General features: G+C 43.5%; 1 protein-coding gene across 1 annotated transcript in view; it reads right to left on the bottom strand.

Moving 5' to 3' along the window:
* The window catches only part of tnr (tenascin R (restrictin, janusin)), a 213470-nt gene extending 197017 nt beyond the window's left edge, over positions 1-16453 (bottom strand). Inside the window, exon 1 of the mRNA XM_063063628.1 lies at positions 16389-16453. The gene's annotated coding sequence lies outside the window, so the exon portion shown is untranslated. The remainder of the gene's footprint in view (positions 1-16388) is intronic.
* Between the last annotated feature and the right edge of the window lie 1294 nt (positions 16454-17747).

The raw sequence follows: 17747 nt of genomic DNA on the forward strand, positions 1-17747 counted from the left end.
TACAGCAGCCTTAAGTCCCACACCACCGGGTTCAGGAACAGCTGGTACTCTTCAACCATCAGGCTTTTGAACCAGAGGAGATAACTTCACTTACCCTACACTGAAATGATTCCACAACCTATGGAGTCACTTTCAAGGACTCTACCACGTGTGTTCTCCATATTTATTGCTTTTTTCCCTCTTTTCTTTTCATATTTGCAGTTTGTTATCTTTTGAACATCCACTGTTTGTCCATCTCGGTCATGTGTGGTCTTTCATTAATTCTATTGTGTTTCTTTGTACTTACCATGAATGCCCACAAGAAAATGAACCTTAGGGTAGCATATGGTGACGTACGTGTAGTTTGACCTTTGAAATTAAGTGACAGAAAGTGGATACCGAAATGATACGAGGGCTGTGAACAGATGGGTGGTGTAGGATTCAGAAGCTGAACAGGTGGAGGATGTGTGATGAAGCACAGTCAGCAACGGTGACAAGGCTAGGGCTACTTTTCAGAGACTGCAGTCTTTTAATTTCCAACAGCAGCGCAAATGCCACACAGACCACCAGAGGTCAGGATCAAAATCTATTTACGACAGCTCCATGTATTTCATGGAACAGCACAGGAACAATCTAGCAATTAAAAGGCGGTGGGCGGTAGAGAGGGACAGCGGGGAAAGGGGAAATGGAGATGAGGGAAAATGGGGTAAGGGGAGGGGGCAGACAGAGGTAGAGGTTTAGGGGAGAGACGAGGAGAAGGGGGAAGAGACAAAGGGAGTGGCAAGAGGCAAAGGGAGGAGGGGACAAGAGTAGATGGGGAGGGGAGTGGGTGAGGGAAAGAGGGAGAGGGTAAATGGGAAGGGGAGGAGAGATGGGAGGGGGAGGTAGGGATGGAGAAGATGGGAAGGGCAGAGGGGGAGAGCGAGGAGGTGGTTTGAGAGGAGTGGGGGAGCGAAGAGGGTGTACTCACTGCTCTTTCTGACAGGAGTATGTGTAAGGGGCAGTATCTTTGGACCTTCTGATGGAATGGGGCAAGTAGAGTAAGACTATGCAGTATGAGGTAAAGAGCAAGGGATTTAAAATGGATATCGGGGGCAGCCTCTTCATGCAAAGGATGGTGTGTACTTGGAATGAGTTTTTAGAAATAGTGGATGAGGTGGACACATTAGCAAAATTTAAAAGCCATCAAAAATGTACATTTTATTAGGCTACAGTATGTCCAAACTTGGGCAGATGGGACAAATATACAGGACAACATGGGTGCCACGGATCATGTAGGCAAAGGGCCTGTTTGCATGTTGTATGACTCTACAACTCTATCTCTGGATCTTCTCAAAGGACCAGGATGAAGGCGAAAGCATCTCTGAACCTCATGGGAAGGGGAATGTAGGGACAGAATCAAACAGGAAATCACAGAAGTTGGCTAAATGACACTGTAGAGGATGAAGAGTTGAAGGTGTATCATATGGGTTTTGATCTGTCAATTGATATTCCAATTGATAGTCCTAAATAGGATCCTGTGCAAGGTAGAGTTAATCAATCATCCTGTTGTGCCGGGACTTCTGGGAATAGAATTGATCAGCCTTACCTTAAATAATAACGAGGCAGCCTACAGAGAAGAAGTCGTCACCCTGATACAGTGGTGTCAAGAAAACAACTTTTCCCTCAATGTCGCAAAAACAAAGGACTACAGGATGGATGGAGACAGGTTCACCCCTATTGACATCAATGAATCTAGGGTTGAGAGGGTGAACAGCTTCAAGTTCCTCGGTATACACATCACTGAGGATCTCACGTGGTCTGTACATACTGGCGCTGTAGCGAGAAAAGCACAACAGCACCTTTTTCACCTCAGAAGGTTGAAGAAGTTCGGCATGAGTCCCCAGGTCCTAAGTACTTTCTATAGGGGCACAATTGAGAGCATCCTGACTGGCCGTGTCACTTCCTGATATGGAAACTGTACTTCCCTCAATCACAGGACTCTGCAGAGAGTGGTGTGGACAGCCCAGTGCATCTGTAGACGTGAACTTCCCACTATTCAGGACATTTACAAAGACAGGTGCATAAAAAGGGCCCCGAAGGATCACTGGGGACCCGAGCCACCCCAACCACAAACTGTTCCAGCTGTTAACATCTGGGAAATGGTAACCCACAGCATTAAAGCCAGGAATAACAGCATCTGGGACAGCTTCTTCCACCAGGCCATCAGGCTGATTAATTCATGCTGACACAATTGTATTTCTAAGCTATATTGACTGTTCTGTTGTATATCTTACTGTACGCACTATTGATTACAACTTGCAAATTGCACATTCCGACAGAGATGTAACGTAAAGATTTTTACTCCTCATGTATGTGAAGGATGTGAGAAATAAAGTCAATTCAATTCAGTAAAGTCAATTCAATTTTCCACTCAAATGGAGTGCTTCAATCTGATGTTCTCTAGACTGAAGTACTCCAGTCCTGAAGAGAGAATGTAGGGAGAATAGGTAGAAAGCTAAAAAGCAGGACTTCTGATTGCTGCCTGTGCCATGCACCACCGTAGGTGAGAATAGATGATTTGGCTGATGTATGCGTGACTGAGGAATTGGTGCATGGGGCAGTGTTTCAGACTTCTGGATCATTGGGATCTCTTCTGGGGTTAGAAGCATTTAAAAACCAACAGAAGGCAACTAAAAAAAACCCATAAGGAGATAAAAGATTAACTATGAAGGTAATCTAGTCAATAATATAAAAGAAAATATCAAAAGTTTTTTCAGATATATAAAGAGAGGCGAGATTGGATACGAGACTGCTGAAGAGGTAGAAATGGGGAGAAAGAAATGATGGACAAACTTAAAAAGTATTTTGTATCAGTCTTCACTATGGAAGATACGAGTAATATGCCAGGAATGCGAGTGTGTCAGGGAGCAGAAGTGAGTGTAGTTGCTATTACTAAGGAAAAGGTGCTTGGGAAGCTGAAAGGTTTGAAGATAGACAAGTCACCTGCACCAGCTGGACTACACCTTAGGTTCCTGAAAAAGGTAGCAGAAGAGATTGTTGGGGCATTAGTAATGATCGTTCAAGAATCACTTGATTCTGGAATGGTTCCGAAGGACTGGAAAATTGCAAGGGAGAGAGGCAGAAGAAAGGAAATTATAGGCCAAGTAGCCTGACTTGAGTGCTTGGGAAGATGTTGGAGTCCATTATTAAGGATAAGGTTTGGGGGTATTTACAGGCACATGATAAAATAGGCCAAAGTCAGCATGGTTTCCTTTGGGGAAAATCTTGCCTGACAAATCTATTAGGATTCTTTGAGGAAATAACAAGCAGGACAGACAAATGGGCGTCAGTGGGTGTTGTTTATTTGGATTTTCAGAAGGTCTTTGACAAAGTGCCAAACATCAGGCTACTTAACAAGAGCCCATACTATTGCAGTATGCATACTAGAATGGATAGAAGATTGTCTGACTGGCAGGAGGCAAAGAATAGAAATAAAGGAGTCCTTTTCTGGTTGGCTCCCAGTGATTAGAGGTGTTCCACAGGGACTGGTGTTGTGACTGCTTCTTTTCATGTTAAATGTCAATGATTTGGATGACGGAGTTGATGGCTTTATGGCCAAGTTGGTGGACGATAGGAAAGTAGGTGGAGGGGCAGGTAGTGTTGAGGAAGCAGAGTCTGCAGAAAGATCTAGACAGATTAGGGGAACGGGCAATGAAGTAGCAGAGAAAATATAGTGTCGGGAAGTGAATGGTCATTTGATTGAGGAATAAAGGTGACTGTTGTCTAAAATAGTCTAAACAGGGAGAAAATTCAAAAATCAGAGGTGCAAAGGGACTTGCGAACCCTTGTGCAGGATTTCATAAAGATCAACTTGCAGATTGAATCGGTAGAAGGGAAGGCAAATGCAATGTCAGTATTCATTCAGGACGACTAGAGTATAAGAACAAGTATGTAATGTTGAAGCTTTTTAAGGCGTTTGTCAGACCACCTATGGTTTGGAGTATTACGAGCAATTTTGAGCCCTTTATCCAAGAAAAGGTGTGCAAATTTTGGAGAGGGTCCAGAGGCATTCACAAGAATGATTCCAGGAATGAAAGGATTCATGTATAAGGGGAATTTCATGGCTCTGGGCCTGTACCTGTTGGCATTTGTAGGAATAAGTGTGTTGGTTGGGGGTGGGGGGAGAGATGTGGGGGTGAAATCTCATTGAAACCTATCAAATTTTGAAAGGCCTAGATAAAGTGGATGTGGGGAGAATGTTTCCTATTGTAGGGAGAGTCCCAGAACCACAGGCCCCAACCTCAGAATACAAGGATGTTCCTTTAGAACAGAGATGAGGAGAAATTTCTTTAGCCAGGGGGTAGTGAATATGTGGAATTCATTTTGTGACGAAAAACCAAGTTATCAGAAGATTGATGCTAATGAGAGAGAGATAAGTGAGCCAATGGAGAAACATTCAAAATGTTAATAAGAGAGAGAAGAGAGAGATTAACGAGAAAGAAACACATTTCAGAATATTGACAGACCGGTTGCTTTGAACCTGAACTGTTTGAAGTTTGATGGACAGGCGATACCCCAGCAGGGGGATAAAAAGAACAGGTTCGCTAAGGCACGAGACACCACGAGATCACGAGATAACGAGACCCTGGAAGAGCGGTGTACCCCCACAAGTTGGTGGGAGTTTGGAGGTTTGATCGCGGGAACCGACCATAGACACATAGGGTGAAAAGGGACGATCGACGGGAACCTGGTGTGAGTGTCCACCCTTGCCTGGGTGCCGGGTTCACCGCGGAAGAACGGTCGTATCCGGAATGGAGGGGTCACAGTCGGTGACCACAGAAGACATAAAAGGGTTCGCCCGAGAGCTAACCACGAAAAACATCAAAGGTCTGTCTGAATCCAATTTGCATATTCTCTCTCCAAAGGCACAACAGCGACTACTGCGAACTGTACTAAGCTGAACTGAACTCTGCGTCACTTGAGACTGATCATTTACCCCTAGACTGCGATAGAGCTTGGTTGATTCCTATTACCCTAGTTCTGTGTACATGTGTGTTTTATCATTGCTAACCTGTTCCATTTATATCCTTACGATTAGAGTACTGTGTTACTTATTTCTTTAATAAAACTTTATTAGTTTCTAGTAAACCAGACTCCAACTAAGTGGTCCATTTCTGCTGGTTTGGCAACCCATTTACGGGGTACGTAACAATTGCCATAGCTGGCTTGGTGTTCAAGTCATTTAATATGTTTAGAGCAAAGGTTCATATGTTCTTGATTAGTCAGGAGGTCAAGGTTTACGGGAGAAGCCAAGAGAATGGAGTTGAGAGGAATAATATATCGACCATGATGAATGGTGCAGCAGACTCAATGGGCTGAATGGCCTAATTCTGCTCCTGTGGTCTTGTAATACCAGTGCCCTGAAATTTAGGGAGGAAAGTATGAAGGTCTGAGGGGGAAGTTGTCTATTATACAATTGGAGTTGTCAGAACTGGTCAACCATTTCATTGGTTCTTCTCTCAACCCCAGAAGATCTGGAGGGAAATTGAAAATCTGGATGAGTGGTGCCACAACAACAATCTCTCACTCAGTGTCAGTAAGATCAAGAGGCTGATTATTGACTTTGGGAGGAGGAAACCAGAGGTCCATAAGTTGAAGGTTCAAAGTAAATTTATTATCAAAGTACAAATATGTCATCATACACAGTCCTGAGATACATTTTCTTGTGGGCACACTCAGTAAAAGCAAGAACCATAATAGAATCAATGAAAGACCGCATCTAACAGAGCTAGACAAACAGCCAATATGCAAAAGACAACAAACTGCGCTAATACAAAAGGAAAATAATAATAATAAATAAATAAGCAATAAGTTCAGAGGTGAGGAGGGTCAGCACCTTTGAATTCCTTGGTGTTATCACTTTGGAGGATCTGTCCTGGGTCCAGCAGGTAAATGCAATTACAAAGAAAGGATGGTAGTGCCTCCACTTCCTTAGGAGTTTGTGAAGATCAGCATGACATCTAAAACTTTGACAATCATCTATACATGTGTAGTGGAGAGTATACTGACTGGTTGCATCACAGCCTGGTATGGAAACAACAATGTCTTTGAATGGAAAAGCCTACAAAATTAGTGGATATGGCCCAGTCGATCATGGGTAAAGCCCTCCCAGCTATTGAGCACATCTACATGAAGAGCTGTTGCATGCAAGCAGCATCCATTAAGGACTCTCGCCATTCAGGACATGGTCTCTTCCCACTGCAGTCATCAGGAGCCATAGGACCCACACCACCAGGTTCAGGACAGTTATTACTCCTCAACCATCAGGCTCTTGAACCGAAGGGAATAACTTCACTCATTCCACTGTTCCCACAACCTATCAACTCACTTTCAAGGACCGTGAATGTCCACAAGAAAATGAATCTTAGGGTTGTATATTAGTTTTTTTAGAATATTAGTATATTATATTATATACATTAGTTATATTAGTATTTTAGTTTCAATATATTTATGGAGAAGGATAGGACTGGACCCAGGGTTGAAATTTTTGATTGGAGAAAGACTAACTTTGAGGAGATGCGAAAGGATTTAGAAGGAGTGGATTGGGACAATTTGCTTTATGGAAAGGATGTAATAGAGAAATGGAAGTCATTTAAAGGTGAAATTTTGAGGGTACAGAATCTTTATGTTCCTGTTAGGTTGAAAGGAAAGGTTAAAAGTTTGAGAGAGCTATGGTTTTCAAGGGATATTGGAAACTTTGTTCAGAAAAAGAGAGAGATCTACAATAATTATAGGCAGCTTGAAGTAAATGAGGTGCTTGAGGAATATAAAGAATGTAAAAAGAACCTTAAGAAAGAAATTAGAAAAGTTAAAAGAAGATATGAGGTTGCTTTGGCAAGTAAGGTGAAAATAAATCCAAAGGGTTTCTACAGTATATTAATAGCAAAAGGATAGTGAGGGATAAAATTGGTCCCTTAGAGAATCAGAGTGGACGGCTATGTGTGGAACCAAAAGAGATGGGGGAGATTTTGAACAATTTCTTTTCTTCGGAATTCACTAGGAGAAGGATATTGAATTGTGTAAGGTAAGGCAAACAAGTAGGGTAGTTATGGAAACTATGATGATTAAAGAAGAGGAAGTACTGGCACTCTTAAGGAATGTAAAAGTGGATAAGTCTCCAGGCCCTTACAATATATTCCCTAGGACCTTGAGGGAAGTTAGTGTGGAAATAGCAGGGGCTCTGACAGAAATATTTCAAATGTCATTAGAAACGGGGATGGAGACGGAGGATTGGCGTATTGCTCATGTGGTTCCATTGTTTAAAAAGGGTTCTAAGAGTAAACCTAGAAATTATCGACCTGTGAGTTTGACATCAGTGGTGGGTAAATTGATGAAAAGTATTCTTAGAGATGGTGTATATAATTATCTGGATAGACAGGGTCTGGTTAGGAACAGTCAACATGGATTTGTGCATGGAAAGTCAAGCTTGACAAATCTTACTGAATTTTTTGAAGATGTTACTAGGAAATTTGACGAGGGTAAAGCGGTGGATATTGTCTATATGGTTTTCAGTAAGGCCTTTGATAAGGTAGTTAGAAGGTTAGTTAGGAAGGTTCAATCATTAGGTGTTAATATTGAAGTAGTAAAATGGACTCAGCAGTGGCTGGATGGGAGACGCCAGAGAGTAGTGGTGGATAACTGTTTGTCAGATTGGAGGCCGGTAACTAGTGGTGTGCCTCAGGGATCTGTATGGGGTCCAATGTTGTTCGTCATATATATTAATGATCTGGATGATGGGGTGGTAAATTGGATTAGTAAGTATGCAGATGATACTAAGATAGGTGGAGTTGTGCATAATGAAGCAGGTTTTCAAAGCTTGCAGAGATTTAGGCCAGTTAGAAGAGTGGGCTGAAAGATGGCAGATGAAATTTAATGCTAATAAATGTGAGGTGCTACATTTTGGTAGGACTAATCAAAATAGGACGTACATGGTAAATGGTAGGGCATTGAAGAATGCAGTAAAACAGAGGGATCTAGGAATAATGGTGCATAGTTCCCTGAAGGTGGAATCTCATGTGGATAGAGTGGTGAAGAAAGCTTTTGGTATGCTGGCCGTTATAAATCAGAGCTTTGAGTATAGGAGTTGGGATGTAATGTTGAAATTGTTCAAGGCATTGGTAAGGCCAAATTTGGAGTACTGTGTACAGTTCTGGTCACTAAATTATAGGAAAGATGTCAACAAAATTGAGAGAGTACAGGGAAGATTTACTAGAATGTTACCTGGGTTTCACAACCTAGATTGAACAAGTTGGGTCTTTATTCTTTGGAGCGTAGAAGGTTGAGGGGGGACTTGACAGAGGTATTTAAAATTATGAGGGGGATAGATAGAGTTGACATGGATAGGCTTTAACCATTGAGAGTGGGGGAGATTCAAACAAGAGGACATGAGTTGAGAGTTAAAGGGAAAAAGTTTAGGGGTAACATGAGGGGGAACTTCTTTACTCAGAGAGTGGTAGCCGTGTGGAACGAGCTTCCAGCAGAAGTGGTTGAGGCAGGTTCGATGTTGTCATTTAAAGTTAAATTGGATAGATATATGGACAGGAAAGGAATGGAGGGTTATGGGGTGAGTGCAGGTCGGTGGGACTAGGTGAGAGTAATAGTTCGGCACGGACTAGAAGGGCCGGGACGGCCTGTTTCCGTGCTGTAATTGTTGTATGGTTATATGGAGACATATATGTACTTTGATAATAAATTTACTTTGAACTTTAGCAATGGATAGACAATGCTTATTATTAAAGGAAATGTTGGGAAGAAGCTGCCATTACTAAAGTCTAAGTTATAAGATGATAAGAGCAGAATTAGGCTATCTGGCCAGTCGAGTCTGCTCCTCCATTTCATCATGGCTGATCTATTTTTCCTCTCAGCCCCAATCTCCTGCCTTCTCTCCATCTCCCTTCGTGCCCTGACTAATCAAGAATCTATCAATCCCTGCCTTAAATATGCATAAAGGCTTAACCTCCACAGCCGCCCGGGGCAAAGAATTCCTCAGATTCATCACTCTCTGGTTAAAGAAATTCCTCATGTCCATTCTAAAAGGACATTCCTCTATCCTAAGGTTGTGTCCTCTGGTCTTAGACTCTCCCACTATAGGAAACATCCTCTCCACATCCACTCTATCAAGGCCTTTCACCATTTAATAATAATATCTAATAATACTGTTATTCGACAATAATAAGTTATGACACTTATTAGCACAAAGAAGAAACAGTCTTTATGAATAATTTTAAAATGTAAATTGGACATTAAAGATCAGCTGTGTGTACAACCTGTACTGGCTACATAGCACGGGTGACTATTCCACAGCAATCTAAAGACTTGATTTGTAAATTGACGTGACTATCATACGTTCTCACATATATTGGACACAGGTACAGACAATGAGAGTAACATTGATTGGCCTGTATTACATCAGACATCTTCAACCAAGATATTTTGCATCATTGTTACAGAGATCAAGAGAAGTTCCAGACTGATTTGTTAGTCATTTTTCAATTCAAACATAGTGGATGACATATTTTCCCATCTGTAAATAATTGGGATTTCTTTATACCCCAAAGTCAGCCCCCACACCACTAATTCTACATCCCTGCAGTTTCTGTCCTCGAACTGTTAGACAATTCATGAGAATTACTCTGTGTCAACAAAGGTGTTTGATGCGCTCATACTGTGCTCCCAAGCTTTCAAGCTGTGCTCCCATATGTGATACAATGGAATGATGAAACCTGAAATGTAAACTGCACAATTGGAACTATTTAACAGGTGTATTTTATCACCTGCTGGTACCTTTGTTTTTAAAAGTATAAAAACTCAATGTACTTTGATTTGGCAGAGACTCTGCCAGTAGAGAGTCTTCCACCAAGAGGGAAAATGAAGTATACCAGTAAACTTATAAGAATATAAGACAAACAGTACCTGATGGGTCAAAGGGCTCTGCTATGACGCTAACATGAAAGTGAACTGCAAAACTTCTACAGGTATGTGAAACATAGAGATCCAAATGCTGTTACAGTCAGAGCTGGACTGGAGTTAAAATGGAGCCAAGAAATGGCAGCACAGTTATGTAAATACAGTACTTTGGACCTGTCTTCACTCTAGATGACAGTCCAGTGAAAAAGGAGGAATTAAAGGGAATTAATGTGATTGAAAGACAATCAACCATGGGGCTTGATGATCTGAATCTCAGGGTGCTAACCGTGGTAGCCATGGAGACAGTGTCTGCATTGGATTCAAGTTTATCGATTCTGGAACAGCTGCTGCAGATCCAAGAGTGATAAAGCTACCAACCCACCGGAAAGAGAAAAACAAGGACTAGCTGACCTAGATTCAGTGGCAAGGAAAATGCGATCAGAATGGAAGTAATAAGGTTTCAGAAACAGCACAGTTGGGCAACTGCCTCACAGTTCCAGATCAGCAGCTTCAATCCTGACCTTCGATGCTGTGTGTAGTTTACATGATTCCAATCTTTCAGAACTGGATTAACGTCTATATTGAACATTCAGTGAAAGGCATCGTTTGAATTGACAACCAACACAATCTGATGATGTGCTGGGGCAGCCTGTGAGGGGCACCACATAACACAGCAGCAACATAGCAAGCCCACAATGTTCAATAGAACAACACAACCAACAACAATAGAACAGCAGTCAAATAGTAGCAAGGGAAGCCCCTTTACTCCCTCCAACCCACCCACTCACACACTAACATGCTCCCCCACGCCCTGCCTCTTACCTCCAGTGAACTCTCAGACACTGATCTCCAGCTTTCCCAGAGATCTCAGACACTGATCTCCAGCTCTCCCAGAGATCACAGACTCTGATCTCCAGCTCTCCCAGAGATCTCAGACACTGATCTCCAGCTCTTCCACTGGACTCACAGACACTGATCTCCAGCTCTCCCAGAGATCTCAGACACTGATCTCCAGCTCTTCCACTGGAAACATAAAGTTGTGGTGGTAGGAGATTTTAATTTTCCATACATTGATTGGGACTCCCATACTGTTAGGGGTCTAGATGGTTTAGAGTTTGTAAAATGTGTTCAGGAAAGTTTTCTAAATCAATATATAGAGGGACCAACTAGAGGGGATGCAATATTGGATCTCCTGTTAGGAAACAAATTAGGGCAAGTGACAGAAGTCTGTGTAGGGGAGCACTTTGGTTCCAGTGATCATAACACCATTAGTTTCAATTTGATCATGGACAAGGATAGATCTGGTCCTAGGGTTGAGGTTCTGAACTGGAAGAAGGCCAAATTTGAAGAAATGAGAAAGGATCTAAAAAGCGTGGATTGGGACAGGTTGTTCTCTGGCAAAGATGTGATTGGTAGGTGGGAAGCCTTCAAAGGGGAAATTTTGAGAGTGCAGAGTTTGTATGTTCCTGTCAGGATTAAAGGCAAATTGAATAGGAATAAGGAACCTTGGTTCTCAAGGGATATTGCAACTCTGATAAAGAAGAAGAGGGAGTTGTATGAAATGTATAGGAAACAGGAGGTAAATCAGGTGCTTGAGGAGTATAAGAAGTGCAAGAAAATACTTAAGAAAGAAATCAGGAGGGCTAAAAGAAGACATGAGGTTGCCTAGGCAGTCAAAGTGAAGGATAAACCAAAGAGCTTTTACAAGTATATTAAGAGCAAAAGGATTGTAAGGGATAAAATTGGTCCTCTTGAAGATCAGAGTGGTCGGCTTTGTGCGGAACCAAAGGAAATAGGGGAGATCTTAAATAGGTTTTTTGCGTCTGTATTTACTAAGGAAGCTGGCATGAAATCTATGGAATTGAGGGAATTAAGTAGTGAGACCATGGAAACTATACAGATTGAAAAGGAGGAGGTGCTTGCTGTCTTGAGGAAAATTAAAGTGGATAAATCCCCGGGACCTGACAGAGTGTTCCCTCGGACCTTGAAGGAGACTAGTGTTGAAATTGCGGGGGCCCCGGCAGAAATATTTAAAACGTCGTTGTCTACGGGTGAAGTGCCGGAGGATTGGAGAGTGGCTCATGTTGTTCCGTTGTTTAAAAAAGGATCGAAAAGTAATCCGGGAAATTATAGGCCGGTGAGTTTAACGTCAGTAGTAGGTAAGTTATTGGAGGGAGTACTAAGAAACAGAATCTACAAGCATTTGGATAGACAGGGACTTATTAGGGAGAGTCAACATGGCTTTGTGCGTGGTAGGTCATGTTTGACCAATCTGTTGGAGTTTTTCGAGGAGGTTACCAGAAAAGTGGATGAAGGGAAGGCAGTGGATATTGTCTACATGGACTTCAGTAAGGCCTTTGACAAGGTCCCGCATGGGAGGTTAGTGAGGAAAATTCAGTCGCTAGGTATACATGGAGAGGTGGTAAATTGGATTAGACATTGGCTCGATGGAAGAAGCCAGAGAGTGGTGGTAGAGAATTGCTTCTCTGAGTGGAGGCCTGTGACTAGTGGTGTGCCACAGGGATCAGTGCTGGGTCCATTGTTATTTGTCATCTATATCAATGATCTGGATGATAATGTGGTAAATTGGATCAGCAAGTTTGCTGATGATACAAAGATTGGAGGTGTAGTAGACAGTGAGGAAGGTTTTCAGAGCCTGCAGAGGGACTTGGACCAGCTGGAAAAATGGGCTGAAAAATGGCAGATGGAGTTTAATACTGACAAGTGTGAGGTATTGCACGTTGGAAGGACAAACCAACGTAGAACATACAGGGTTAATGGTAAGGCACTGAGGAGTGCAGTGGAACAGAGGGATCTGGGAATACAGGTACAAAATTCCCTAAAAGTGTCGTCACAGGTAGATAGGGTCGTAAAGAGAGCTTTTGGTACATTGGCCTTTATTAATCAAAGTATTGAGTATAAGAGCTGGAATGTTATGCTGAGGTTGTATAAGGCATTGGTGAGGCCGAATCTGGAGTATTGTGTTCAGTTTTGGTCACCAAATTACAGGAAGGATATAAATAAGGTTGAAAGAGTGCAGAGAAGGTTTACAAGGATGTTGCCGGGACTTGAGAAACTCAGTTACAGAGAAAGGTTGAATAGGTTAGGACTTTATTCCCTGGAGCGTAGAAGAATGAGGGGAGATTTGATAGAGGTATATAAAATTATGATGGGTATAGATAGAGTGAATGCAAGCAGGCTTTTTCCACTGAGGCAAGGGGAGAAAAAAACCCAGAGGACATGGGTTAAGGGTGAGGGGGGAAAAGTTTAAAGGGAACATTAGAGGGGGGCTTCTTCACACAGAGAGTGGTGAGAGTATGGAATGAGCTGCCAGACGAGGTGGTAAATGTGGGTTCTTTTTTAACATTTAAGAATAAATTGGACAGATACATGGATGGGAGGTGTATGGAGGGATATGGTCCGTGTGCAGGTCAGTGGGACTAGGCAGAAAATGGTTCAGCACAGCCAAGAAGGGCCAAAGGGCCTGTTTCTGTGCTGTAGTTTCTATGGTTCTATGGTTCTATGGACTCACAGACACTGATCTCCAGCCCTTCCACTGGACTCACAGACACTGATCTCCAGCTCTCCCAGAGATCACAGACACGGATCTCCAGCTCTCCCAGAGATCTCAGACACTGATCTCCAGCTCTCCCAGAGATCACAGACACGGATCTCCAGCTCTCCCAGAGATCTCAGACACTGATATCCAGCTCTCCCAGAAATCTCAGACACTGACTGATCTCCAGCTCTTCCACTGGACTCACAGACACTGATCTCCAGCTCTCCCAGAGATCTCAGACACTGATCTCCAGCTCTCCCAGAGATCTCAGACACTGATCTCCAGCTCTCCCAGAGATCTCAGACACTGATCTCCAGCTCTCCCAGAGATCTCAGACGCTGATCTCCAGCTCTTCCACTGGACTCACAGACACTGATCTCCAGCTCTCCCAGAGATCTCAGGCACTGAGCTCCAGCTCTCGCAATGGACTCACAGACTCTGATTTCCAGCTCTTCCAGAGATCTCAGACACTGACTGATCTCCAGCTCTCCCATGGGACTCACAGACACTGATCTCCAGCTCTCCCACGGGAATCAGAGACCCAGGGCCTTGGCCATTGGACTTCCGATTGATCTTCAGGCTTTGATCGTCCATACCGACCCCAGGAATCTCGCTGAACTCCATACTTGGCAACTTACACACCTAGGGGATCAGATCATTGGCCCTCATGCATCCTGACCACAAGGACCTTCGATCCTGAAACCCACTGACCTGGGGTCCTCGATGTTCTTTGTCCACAGCGCTTGCTGGCCTGAAGTCCTTCATCACACATCTACATCACTGGCCTTCAACCCCTGAGCACGGATTGAAAGCCGTGTGACCTAGCCTGATCTCTGCTAACACACCCCTGTACCTAAACACTAACCCGATCCCTATCACCACTCTCTGTCCCCAGAACCTAACAGAACAACTAGGACAATGTCACGACCTTGATGGAGACTGAAGCTTGTTACCACCTCGACCAGTTGAATTTGCTGGTATTTGTTTCTCCTGTTTACAGGAGAGCAGTAGAATGTGAGGAAGTTTATGAAAATATGGGAAGAATCAAATGGGGTTGTACCTGGGATTAAGTGTGCCAGGATTTCACCTTGAGTTCAGAGGATTAAACATGTAGAATTGACATGGAAGGATTGTGGATATGTTGAGCAGTTGAATGGTGGAAGAAGCTTAAAGGGGCCAAATGGCCACACCTACTACTATTGTCTACGTTTCAAGAAGTTTCGCACAATGGCTCGGTCGTGACACTGGGAGATATCTGTGTGGCGTTTGCACGTTCTCCCTGTGACTGCATGGGTTTCCCCTAGTGGCTCCAGTTTCCTCCACATCCCAGACACATGCAGGCTGGTGGGTTAAATAGCTACTGTCGAGTTCAGGTAAATGGCTACAGGAAACTGATGGGCGTGAAGGATTCAGGCAAATAGGGAGAGGAAAGCTGTGAACTGATGGGATGGTCCTGTTGTGGGCTGAGTTTGCTGCAATAAGCGAGGAAGAGGAGTGAAGCTGTCAGAGAATAAAGGAAGAGCAGATAAAGAATGAGGCACAGCAAGAAGGGGAGGAGGAGAGCTGGGAGGGAAGAGATGGAAAGTGAAGCAGGGTGGAAGAATGGAGTTGAAAAGGATAGAATGCAAGATGAGAATGGAAAGAAAGCATGAACAGAGAGAAAATGAGGAAAGATGGACAGAAAGAGGGGTAGACAGATAAAGAATGGTGCACAGAAACAGGGTAGACAGATAGAAAGGAGTAAACAGAAAGAGGGTGCATAGAAAGAGGGGTAGACAGATAGAGAGGCAGAGAGAAAGAGAGGTAGATAGAAAGAGGGGCAGACAGAAAGAAAGATGTGCAGAAAGAGGGGTCGGCAGAAAGAGTTACACTGAAAGAGGGGCAGATAGAAAGAGGGGTGCACAGAAATAGGGGTAGACAGATAGAGAGGGACAGATAGAAAAGAGGGGCAGGCAGAAAGTGGGGTAGGCAGAAAGTGGGATAGACAGAAAGAGGGGCAGACTGAAAAGAGGGGCAGACTGAAAGAGGGGTAGGTAGAAAGAGGGGTAGACAGATGAAGAAGGATAGTCAGATGAAGAGGAAGGCATAGCGTGCATGAGAAGATGGCTGGCTGGGTGGGAAGGAAAGATTAGATGGAGATATGGGGAGAGGATGGTGTGAGAACGAGAGGAAGGAGTAGAGAAACTATGAAAATAGGAAGAGATTTAATGTGATGGTAGATAGGGATTTTAGAGAAAGACGAGGGTCTGAAAGTGGGGGGATAAAATATAAGAGAGGGTACATGGATGTGGATATGTGGATGGAGGAGTGATGAGGGAGATAAAGCATGAAGAGTAGGGGGGAAGATTAAGGATTGAGAGTGGGGGTGGAGTAAAGTGGGAAGAGGAGAGAAGCACATTTGTGGGGCCAGCTGGAAAACAGAGGTGAATGTGTTACTGTAAGGTGCAGTTGACGAGTTTGAACACAAATCTCGTTGCTTTCAGTTATCTAAACAGAACTACATTAACACAATGTCAGCAGCTCATACACACTGCAGTAATACTGAGAAATGGCCTGGTTAGATCTAACAGCCACCACATAAACACACACACACACACACACACACACACACACACACACACACACACACACACATAGACACACACTGACAGACACACACTGACACACAGACACACAGACACACACAGACACACAGACACACACAGACACACAGACACAGACAGACACACACACATAGACACACACTGACAGACACACACACACACACAGACAGACACACACACTGACAGACACACACACAGACAGACACACACACACATATAGACACACACTGACAGACAGACAGACATACACACACACACACAAACATGCACACCGAATGAAGTGAGTTCTGTGTACTTACCCTTATTCAGCAGCTGATACCCTGCTGAGTGAGACTGGTTTTGAGTGAACCACTGGGCAGTGATCACCTCTCCCTCTTCTGTCTCTCAGCTGCCTGTTCAACCCTGCCCCCTAACTAAAAGCAAGCACAGTATTGGTCTGATAGAGCAATTCAAATGCCAGTTGCACCTTCCCCTGCAATAGATGGCTTCACTCCATTCACGTACAGCCTCGCATCTGCAAACCTCACATTTGCTCAGTTCCACAATCTGTGGCTCCTTTCCAGCAACCTCTCCATTTATTTCACTATCTATTTACATACACTAACACTCGCGTTTTATGCTACATCATCAGGCTGAAAATCAGTTACAGGAAACTAGCAATCCCTGGGCCAAGATCCACATGTTTCTCATTTTATTATTAATTTTTTTCTTTCATATTTAATTGTCTAATTCTACCCTTGCAATTGCAACAGGGCATTAATTAGAGTATGAACTGTGATTTCTCAAGTCTATACAGGTTTACAGTAGAAAGATTTTTTCCGAGCAGTAGGTATTTCTATCGCTGTGTCCACAGATGATAAGAAGTCACCGGCCCTGAGCCGTTCTGCTAGTCCGTGGGACCATGGCTGATCCTGGACACTACCTGACAGCATGGGATGTTCAGATTTCCAAAAGGCACTCAGTGAAGTCACACTCAAAATATTACTGCACATATCTTGTTCAGAGCACAAGACACTATCCTAATCCGGATTGAGGAATAATGCAAAAACTACCTCAGAATCTGATGGGCAAATTGTTATCAATGTGGGGCCACAGTCGTCGCTGTGATCCAGCAATTTAAGAAACTCTTAGATAGGCGTATAGATCTTATGTAAATGGTGAGCTATGTAGGAGGGAAGGCGTAGTTTGATTTATAATAGTTAAATGGTCAGTTCAACATCATGGGCTAAAGGGCTTGTACTATGGACGAGCTTGCCTGTGCGCTGGTTGATGAACGGTCTTTGGTTCACCAGCAGGACCCCATCCTTACTCACCGTGGAAGTGTTGGAACAGAGGGACCACGCTGATATCCTGCCTTTGTTACAGAACACAGTGTGACTTTGTGGGGAGGCTATATATCAGCACTGTCACATCCCACACCTAGATCCAGAACCTCGCCCTGGGACTCTACTGTAATATCGAGTGTCCTACTGAGCGGACTGTGACTTTAACATGTGGACTCTTGCCTGCAGATTGTGCTCTGAAACGTGAAGTAGAGGCAGTGGCTTCAGGGTGCAGTAAAAGACCTGAGACTGAAGGAGTGCACAGAGTGAGTGACATGTTGAAGATTTCTACATGTTAAAGATACAGCACTACACCATCATGGACTGCTATTAGTT

Source organism: Mobula hypostoma, chromosome 12, assembly GCF_963921235.1.
Source record: "Mobula hypostoma chromosome 12, sMobHyp1.1, whole genome shotgun sequence".
Lineage (NCBI taxonomy): Eukaryota > Metazoa > Chordata > Chondrichthyes > Myliobatiformes > Myliobatidae > Mobula > Mobula hypostoma.